Source organism: Schistocerca americana, chromosome 8 (genome assembly GCF_021461395.2).
Source record: "Schistocerca americana isolate TAMUIC-IGC-003095 chromosome 8, iqSchAmer2.1, whole genome shotgun sequence".
NCBI classification, from domain to species: domain Eukaryota; kingdom Metazoa; phylum Arthropoda; class Insecta; order Orthoptera; family Acrididae; genus Schistocerca; species Schistocerca americana.
Window position 1 is genome coordinate 39,560,973 of NC_060126.1, and position 9,959 is coordinate 39,570,931.

The 9,959-nt window shown below is 37.3% G+C and overlaps 1 pseudogene; it reads left to right on the plus strand.

Annotated features, from left to right (window-relative positions):
• Positions 1-2,318: 2,318 nt before the first annotated feature.
• On the plus strand, positions 2,319-2,436 carry LOC124546139 (annotated as a pseudogene).
• The last annotated feature ends 7,523 nt before the right edge of the window (positions 2,437-9,959 follow it).

Genomic DNA, 9,959 nt, shown 5'->3' on the forward strand with positions numbered 1-9,959 from the left:
CAAACTGGATGATTCTTTTTGATACACCCTATATATAGAATTAGAAGTAGATGTAGATGTAGACATTCTCCCTACAAATAGAAATCTGGGGGCACTGAGTCAGTCATGCAGCGGCTTCTGCTTCCTGTGCCAACAGCTCAGACAGTATAACCATAAATACTAGTCAGAGTTACTGTAATATGGAAATAATTTCTGATAGCTGCTTTGCTCAGGTAGAGCAGTACATTATAGCTGCTTTACTTATCTTAAGTGTTCCTCTTAATACACGCCTGGGGATTCAGCAACAAGGCAAGTGTCCTTCATGCTGGGGCCAAGCTGTGGTACTGTGTACAGTCCACAGTTTCATCGAACAGAGTAGGTTGCCCTGATACCAAAACATGGCTTTTTATCATACTACTACATACATCATATAAATATTCTGTCTGCACTATTTTAGGCACCTCTTCTCACTTTGATTGGTAGCACTAAAACCATCTGACCCACACAGACATTGTACAACTATTTTTCAGTTGATGTAGTGGTGCTTTTATTATTTTTAATTTGCAAACTGTTCTTTCTCTCCAGCGTCGGGGCTGACATCACAGGGAGACGCCTGGCCAGAGTGGCTGGCCCGCTGGGACATGTTCCGCTGCCTCGGCCTCGCACTTGCTTTTGTGCTGCACCCTCTGTTGTGTGTCCAAGTGAAGCTCTACATTCTGGCAGCTACCCTCGTGCTCGGTGTTCCTCCGTATGCGTGGTTGGAAATCCAGCATGATGCCAAGATGACAGGACTGTGAGGACATCCCTCCCGGGTTCATTGTTTCTGACTGTAGGACATCTACAAATCTGGTTTTTCAAAACTAACAGAAACTTCTCATATGAGTATTTTCCAAAGACCTATTTCACCATTTTTGGTTAAACTTTTCTGTATTGCAATACCACAAGTTTATTATAAAAAGTGTGATTCCTGGAAAAATATTAATTTAATATTTTTAATCAAGTGAGAAAGAAAAAACACGTTGCGTTACATAATAATGGTGGTATTATTTACAAGGAATATGAATTGTGCAGAAAAATTTCTTACTCACATCTACTATGTTAAGTAATTGCTCATACTCAAATTTTCAACACTGACAAGTTCCATTGCCTTACCAAATAAGGATTTAAGTGTGTCAGAAAATATTTATATTTAAAGTTGTTACTGTAAAATTTCTCTCAATGTATTAATTTTTTTATATACAACATTTGTTGTTCTGTTTTTAATTGTTTGTCTGAGGCTTGCAAGTTTACAATGGAAGTTTTAAAATTGTGTACTGTAATGCAATCAGTTGACTCAAAGAACAATGCAGTGACAAGTGTTGGCAAGCACAACCAGCAATAGCTGAGACTCTTCCCTATCGCCAGCTGAATAACTATTCAGCAGGAAGAGTTCAAGCAAAAAGAACAAAGGTTGTAAAAAGGTAGTGTCCACATTTCTGTCTTCTCTCACTTTTCTTCCTTGTTTGTATGAAGATATATATCAACTGTCCCTGTTGATATTTATCAATGCCTGTAAGCAGCTAAAAGTTGGATTTTGTTGTAATCTCTTTCTTCCTTGTTGTTCCATTTCCTCTCTGTGCCTAAGTAGAATATCACACTAGTGAAACTAAAAACGAATTAGCAGTACTTTTTCCCAACAATGGATATCTTTCTGTGACACATACGTCTTCTCAAGGGCTAAAACTTGTGAGAGCTTAAGGTGTACGGAGCACAATGAATGAATGGTATTTTAAAACTTGGTGATGTATCATTTATTTGCTTAACAATGCATCACAATTTCAACAGAAGAAGCTGGGTGAAACTGATGTCTGCATTGCACTCAGCAAGCAACCACACAGTGTGGCGTCGAGTGTACTCATGCTAGCACCGTCTTTTCTCTCCTCCTCTGTTCTATTCTCTGTATGACCTTGAGTTTTTTTCTTTTTCTTTTTACATTAAATCTCTCTGTGACAGACAATGTCCCTCTAGCTGAGTCTGCTAGTTGAAGTTGGCCTCTGTAATGCTATCACACTTATTCAATGAAGTTGCGGCAAAATTCATGACGCTTTGTTGAATCTTCTACATCTCATCTATTGTTCCATCCCAGTAAGTGCCCCAGGCTGATCAATACACAATAATCAGCTGAAAAAGTGTTTTGAAAGCCACTCCTTTCATGTCAGGCATCTACTTTTCCTGTAGTTAGTTTTATGTTGCCATACCTCTTTAGGTCACATTTACTTATGTTGCTGTTTCCACCAAATTATTGACAATAATATAATAAAACAGTAATAGAACCATTTACTTGTTTATATGCAACATATGGCAACGGTCTTGCCGCAGTGGATACACTGGTTCCCGTGAGATCACCGAAGTTAAGTGCAGTTGGGCATGGTCGGCACTTGGATGGGTGACCATCCGGGCCACCATGCACTGTTGCCATTTTTCGGGGTGCACTCAGCCTCGTGATGCCAATTGAGGAGCTACTCGACCAAATAGTAGCAGCTTCAGTCAAAAATACCTACAACCAGGAGAGCGGTGTGCTGACCCCATGCCCCTCCTATCCGCATCCTCCACCGAAGACGACACGGTGGTCGGATGGTCCCGGTAGGCCACTCATGGCCTGAAGACAGAGTGCTTTTATTTATATGCAACATATGACATTTATTTACATTCAGGATCAGCAGATAGAGAACACTTCACAATCTTCCTTAAATTTGCCACAGTCTTCTGGCATTGGAGCCTTCCTATAGGCAACAGCATCACTCGCAAAGAGCCTCATTGATCTTCCAGTGTTACCCACTAGATAATTTATACATAAATTGTAAACTGTAATGGCTCTGTAACATTCCATTGAGATACACCCAAAATTACTTCTACATCTGAGGATTTTGTCTCATTGAGAATAATGTACTGAATTCCAGCTTCTATACAGTCCTGAAGCAGTCGCAAATCTGGTCTGGTATTCAATAAGCTTATTTTTCATTATTTAAATGACAGTTTTGAACTGTATTGAATGCTTTCTGGAAGTCAGGAAACACAGCACATTATATGCCCAAAAAAAAGTAAGGAAGCTACTGTCTATTATTAACTGAGGATGAAAACTGTAGGAATTAATACTGCCATAACAGGCACTTATTGCACCTTCAAACTAAGAAAGGATGTAATACATTTTTCAGATGTTGCTCACTGGGTACAATTGTAACTTATGCTGCAAAACTGTTATAATAATGGAACTTTGAGAATGAAACTCACACTTTTAAATTACATACCTGTTATTTACGTCACATAAAGGAGTCACAACCACAAAGCATGTATGAGATTTATGAAACATTATAAGTCTACTTCAGTTTTGACATCACCAGTGGCTTTGCTATGGACAAAACATGCAGACAATCAAACATGATCAGGTACATTCCAGCAGTGTTGGAAATAAAATATCAAATTGAAGAAGGCAAAAATTCTTCTATTAGCTATGACAATTTAATGTTAAAGTTAGTAAAGAGCTTCTTGAGTACTGACTACCCCATCACCAATAACATTAAGTGAAATACAAGGCTATAAATTGTTACCTACATATTCATTTCTCTGGAGAATTACCTTGTAAGAGAAATTATGCACTAGGATTAAATTACAAACATCAGTGGGAATGCTTTTCTATCTCCACTGTGAAGAGCAATGCATTTTTTGAGTGGTACCAGTTTTGGTTGATTGATTGTGGGGACACTAAGTGGGGTGAATTCCTCAGGAGATTGGAATAGTCATGCATGCATGCAACAGACATGTTATTCTTCATTCCATCATGTCACATACAGTAGGAATTGCACCCAAATGATTCTAAACAAAATATTTACACGAATTTTTATTGATCGTGTAATCAGGCTGCAATTCAAGCAAGCTCACTGCTTTCAAATGCTTTTCTTATGGGAAACTGTTTTTGCACACTAACACAGCTATTTACAATTTCTAGCAAAATGAGACACAGAAACTTGGAATGAATATGAAAGACAGTCACAAAGTTTTAATAGACACTTCAAAAAATAAAGTTACAAAATTAATTCTTTGTTTGTTTGCAGGTATATGTTTGCAGCCCCGGTACACACAAAGTTCCCAAGTCACAGTACTGCAGTGTGCCTCTAGAGCAGGCAGAACAAAATGGTGAAATATCAAGTGGTAATTTGGATGGGAGTATGTTGACTTGCTCAAAGTCATGGTTTGGTGGTACAGAAACTCTCAGTATGCTGAAACAAGTATGAATGACAAAGAATGACGTGGAAGACTGACTTTCTATGAAAAACCAGGAATTGCGAGAGAAGTCGATGCCTCAGTTTTCAAAGACCGGAGTATTGCAGTGGAGGTGACAGTTAAGGAGTACAAATTTGTCATCAGTTTTCAACACCTCGACAATATTTTGAATGTGACAAAGGTTGCCATCTGCTGGGTACCGAGACTACTCACACCCACTGAACTGAGCCGGTAGCACAAATGTCACACCTGTATCAGGCCAATCCAGGTGACTTCTTTTTACATCTACATCTACGTTCCACAGGCCACTTTACAGTGTGTGGTGAAAAGTACCTGATGTCCCACTACCACTTCTCACCTTTCCTGTTCCAGTCACCAAAGGTTCACAGGAAGAAAAACTGTTACTAAGCCTCCATGTGAGCTTGAATCTCTCTAATTTTACCTTTGTGGTCTTTTTGCAAGATATACCAGTGAGAAGAAATAGTTTGGTTGACTCGCCGAGGAATGTGTGCTCTCAGACTTTTAACAATAAATCACATCGTGATGAAAAACACCTCTTGCAGTGACTGGCACTGAAGTTGGCTGTGCGCCTCTGAGACACTTTCACACCTACTAAATAAATCTGTAACAAAACATGCTGCTTTTCTTTGGATCTGCTCTATTTCTGCTTCCAATTTTGTTCGATAAAGATCCCAGACTGATGACCAGTATGGTTTTGTATGCGACCTCCTGTGTGGAGGACTACTTTTCCTGAGGATTCTTCCAATGAATGTAAGTCTGGCATCTGCCTTACCTGCAATTAGTTACGTGTGTTTGTTCCCATTTAAATTGCTCCATATGCATACTTCTAGATATTTTATGGATGTGACTGCTTCCAGTGATTGTTGTCCAATTGTACAAACATACAACAATGGGTCTTTCTGCCTATTTATGTGCAACACAGTACATTTCTTTATATTGAGGGTCAATTATCAATCCCTGCACCAAGTGTCAATCCTCTCCACATCTTCCTGCATTTCTCAACAATTTTCTAGTGTTGCATCCAATAGCACAGTGCACAAAAAGACTTTTGGAGCTTCCAACATTATCCACTAAGTGATTTGTATGTATTGTGAAAGTATAGTCCTATAACACTCCCCTGGGCTATGCATGGAGTTTCCTTTACGTCTGAAGATTTCTCTCCATTGAGAAAGGGTGCTGTGTTCTGTTTGCTAGAAACAAATTTAATCAAATCACACAGCTGATTTGGTATTCTGTATGCTCATATTTAGTTCATTAGGCAGTGGTGTGAAACAGTATCAAACACTTTCCAGAAGCCAAGGAAGGATACATCAAAGTGGGCACCAGTATATATTACTTTTTGTGTCTCAATGACAAAGAGAGTGAGCTGGATTTCACATGGCCACTGTTCTCAGAACCCCCATTGATTCCTATACAGCAGATTTTTTGACCCCAGAAATGTCATAATATGCATTCACAAAACACTTCCCAAAATTATACAACAGATCGACGTCAGAGGTACTTGTGTGTCTGTTTTATGACCGATCTACAAAACTGGAATGACCTACAATTTCTTCCACTCACTAGGAATGCTTCACTCCTCCAGTGACAGTTCACTGCTGCTACAAGAGCAGCAAGTTCTTTTCCTTGCTCTAAATAAAATCATATTGTTATCCTACCAGATCTAGTGGTCCTTTACTGAGCAATTTCAGTTGCTTTTTTTCCCCTATGATCACTTATCTCAGTATCTGTCATTCTGACATTCATGTGGTGATTTAAGGGAGGAACTGCAGTATGATATTCCTCAGTGAATCAGTTATGTAGAAAGAGATTTAGTATGTTGGTCTTCTCTGTGTCATCTCTATCTCAATTTTGTTACAGCCACAGAGAGTCTGGACAGACAGCTTCAATTTGTTTACTGATTTAACGTAAGACCAAAACTTCTTACCACTTTCTGTCAAGTTGATAAATAGAATGCACTGAATGCTTCATAAATGGCTCTTCTTACAGTAGCTTTGGCTTCATTCAGTTTTTGTTTGTCTATGAGGCTTTTAACTTTGTTTAAAATTTCATGAAACACTCTTTACTTTTGTAGTAGCTTTCTAACAGAGCTGTTAAATCATGGAGGGTCTTTTCCATCCCTCACATTGTTTCTCAGTGCATTCCTGTCTAAAATGTATTGTACAACAATCTTGAGCTTTTTCCATTGATGCTCAACATTCTCAGCACTGGAAATGAAATTTTCATGCGGAGCACTCAAGATAATCTGCAATCTATTTCTTTCACTATTGCCATGCAGAAATAACTTCCTACCTTTCTCTATATTCCTAATTACAGTAGTATTTAGTGAAGCTGTAATTGCCTCATAATCATTGATCCTGTGTTCTGTGCTAACTGGATCAAAAAGTTCAAGCCTTTTGTTGACCAGATTTAATATGTTATTTCCAAGGGTTGGTTCTCTTCTTGGTTGCTGAAGATAATTTTCAGATAAGGCATTTAGAAGAATTTCACAAGATTCAAGTGTCTAATGAAGGTAATGAGGAATCATTACCTTCATTAGACACTTGAATCTCCCAGTCTATAACTGTTAAGTTGAAATGGCCACTTAATATTATAATGCTACCAGAAAATGGACACAAAACATTCTCCAACACTCCCCTCAAATGTTCCACAACTACTGTTCCTGAGGCAGGGTCTGTAAAAGCCTCTGATGAGCATGTTTGATCCAGCTTTAACACTTACCTTGACCCAAAATATTTCACATTTGAAATCTGTACTAACCTCATTATATATGCTATAAACGACTATAAACATGTCTCCACTGCCAGCTATCAAACTGTTTTAACAATATCTGTCCAGTTATCACAGACAAGTGACAGATATATAGTTATGACCATGAGAAAAAGATGCAAAGCAAGCAGTGGAAACATGATAATTCACCACCATCATTAAAGGCAAAGATGTAACTGCTGTCAGAAGAGGTTGTGTGGAGTGTTTTTTTGGGGCTGCCACAATGTGACGCTACCACATTATGCTTGTAAGGGGGCAAACCATCACAGGAGTATACTATAAAAAATTGTAAGACAGGAAGATGTCCACAGCAGTATTTCTTGATGATAAATACCATGACTCACTGTACTTAGGACACATTAGTAGATGCTTTGGATTATCCTGACACGGAACCCTATGACTCCTCCATCTTTACTCAAAAGAAGAAACCATTGTGTGCAGGCATTTCCAAAATGATGACAAGACATTTTGAGGTAGAACATTTCCTAAACAAATGAATGACAGAGTTCTACCTTTTTTTTATTTAAAGGAAATAAGTAGAAATTTATGGCTGCTTATTGTGACTGGTATAAGTCAACATCTTTCCAGTAAAATTCAACAAAATATATGGAGTGTGTTGACACTGTCCTTAACATCAATGAAAGGAAGTAAAATATTACATATTAAGTAACACTTCAAAATCAAAACATATTTCAGAGACTCAGCACAATGAATACAGGATAGTGTAATGTTACTGGAGAAATAATGAAAAGAAAACCTCTACAAATACAAAAAGCAAAGTAAAGTCATAGGCCTTAGATCTCAATACACTGAACAGCTCATTGGAAGTGTGCTACGTTGGTGAAGCATCCTCTTAAAAAAAGGCCTGAGAGCACAGGTCATTGGTACCTTGTTTACAGATAACAATGCTTATACGTAATAACATCCTCATGTGAAAATTACTGATTATTGTGCTATTTACATGTTGACGATAAATATTACCAGTCAGTCAGACTAACATAGAAATGATGAAACATTATATGAAAGAAAAGTAACAATAACACTAGAAATATTATGGGAGATTTTGAAAGAACAGGACAAGATATACCAAGAAGACACTGTACGCAAATAATCATACTGTAATTTGAATTTTATTCTTGTTTTCTGTAGCATTAGTGTTCCTGAAAGCTTTCCTATTAGATGGTTAACCAAATATATGAATGAATCTGCAGTTCCACAAAAAACCTTGGGGATGATGATCACAGGTAATTTGATTCACATAACCTCCATCAGTACCACTGTGGATTTTTTATTTGACTGCCATTTTCAGGTTGACACTTTTGATGTATTGGTACTGTTTTGCTGAATTTTATTTGAAAATATGCTGTGTCATACTGAAACTGGTAATCATATAAAAAAAACTTCTGTGAATCTGATCCCAATATAAATTTACATTTGCCTATTGAATGAGAAAATTCCTGGAACAAAATTTGTTACTATTCAAAAAAGACATTAATTAATTAATTGTAAATGAGAGACCTCAGGGATGTTGAATGACTCACGTTATAAACTAACAGGGGAAATCAGCCACTGGAAGCACTTCTGTAAAATGTACTAACAAAACATTATGGCTAACATACTTACATTGTTAATTATTGCCATTTTAATCTACTTCATTATGCTAAGCATTTAAGTAACTTGAGAAACACTTTGTCATCTATCTACATACAGGTGCTGGAAAAGACAGACTGCACATAGAATGGATATCAGGGTTACAGTGGATTTTACATCTACTAGTCCCAAAATTCTGAAAAATTATAGAAAGAATTACTAATGAGGTACTCCTGTACTTTGTTTTTGGATAGCTTGGGATTTCCAGTCCCCTTCTGATGTCTACCAACAATTTTGCAGCGCATCAAAACACTCCATTATGAGCCCTGCAAAGGGTTGCACAGTCTATATACAAAAGTTTTCTTTACTAGCGAGTATTGTGGCTGTGAATTCCATAGTTAATTTTATTTCATTCTTATTATTAACCACAAATATCATTATGTAAGAAATATATAGGCATGCCAGTGTAAGAATCTCAAGGTCCCTGGACAAGCTTCTATTTCATATTCCGTTCTTGGTTTTACATAATATTCTCACCAGATGCTTCTGTGTGACAAATACTTTTCAAGCCTTATTTGCCTTGCCCCTCAAATTTTATGCCAGAGATTGGTACTGGGTGAAAGGATGCAAGCAATTCCATTTGCAGGTCAATACAAAGAGAGAAATTTGTAAGAGCAAAGCACCCAGAACTGAGCTTAATAACAACAGAAACAAATATTTGTGAAGAGATAATGAATTGTTACTGATTGTCATTTTTCCAAGGAGAATGAACTTTAATAGCTGATCACGCAATGCAAGCTTTTAGCATCAGGATTTACTTTACTGAAGACATGTAACTTCTCAAATTTAGGCCATGCATATAATTAGCTACAAATGATGCCTCAAACAATGTCCAAATCCTGAAACCAAGTTTCACAAATAAACTGCAATGGCTGTTTAAAGTGGGGATTCACAGTGGATAAAGAGCAGAGATGTAATTGATTTTGCCTTCTTTAGATAAACCAAATAGAATAACATAATATAAGCAAAAATTCAAATAATTAGACATATACAGTACATGGATACAGTTTTGTAAGAACAGACAGCTTCTTCACCTAAATCTTGCATGAGATGCCTGACAGAAGATACCAGAAGAGTTAGACCTGGAAGTGGTAACCTAAACAAGGCTGTTCAAAATCTGTGCATATTTCAGAATAATATTTTACAGACACATATAATCTCCAATGAACCTCAGGCTTTTGTTGTTTTACATAATCTATGACAGTATATTTTTACACAGTCCAATTTTTTCACAATCCAATCTAGCCACTGTCATGAATGATGATGATGATTAAATGATG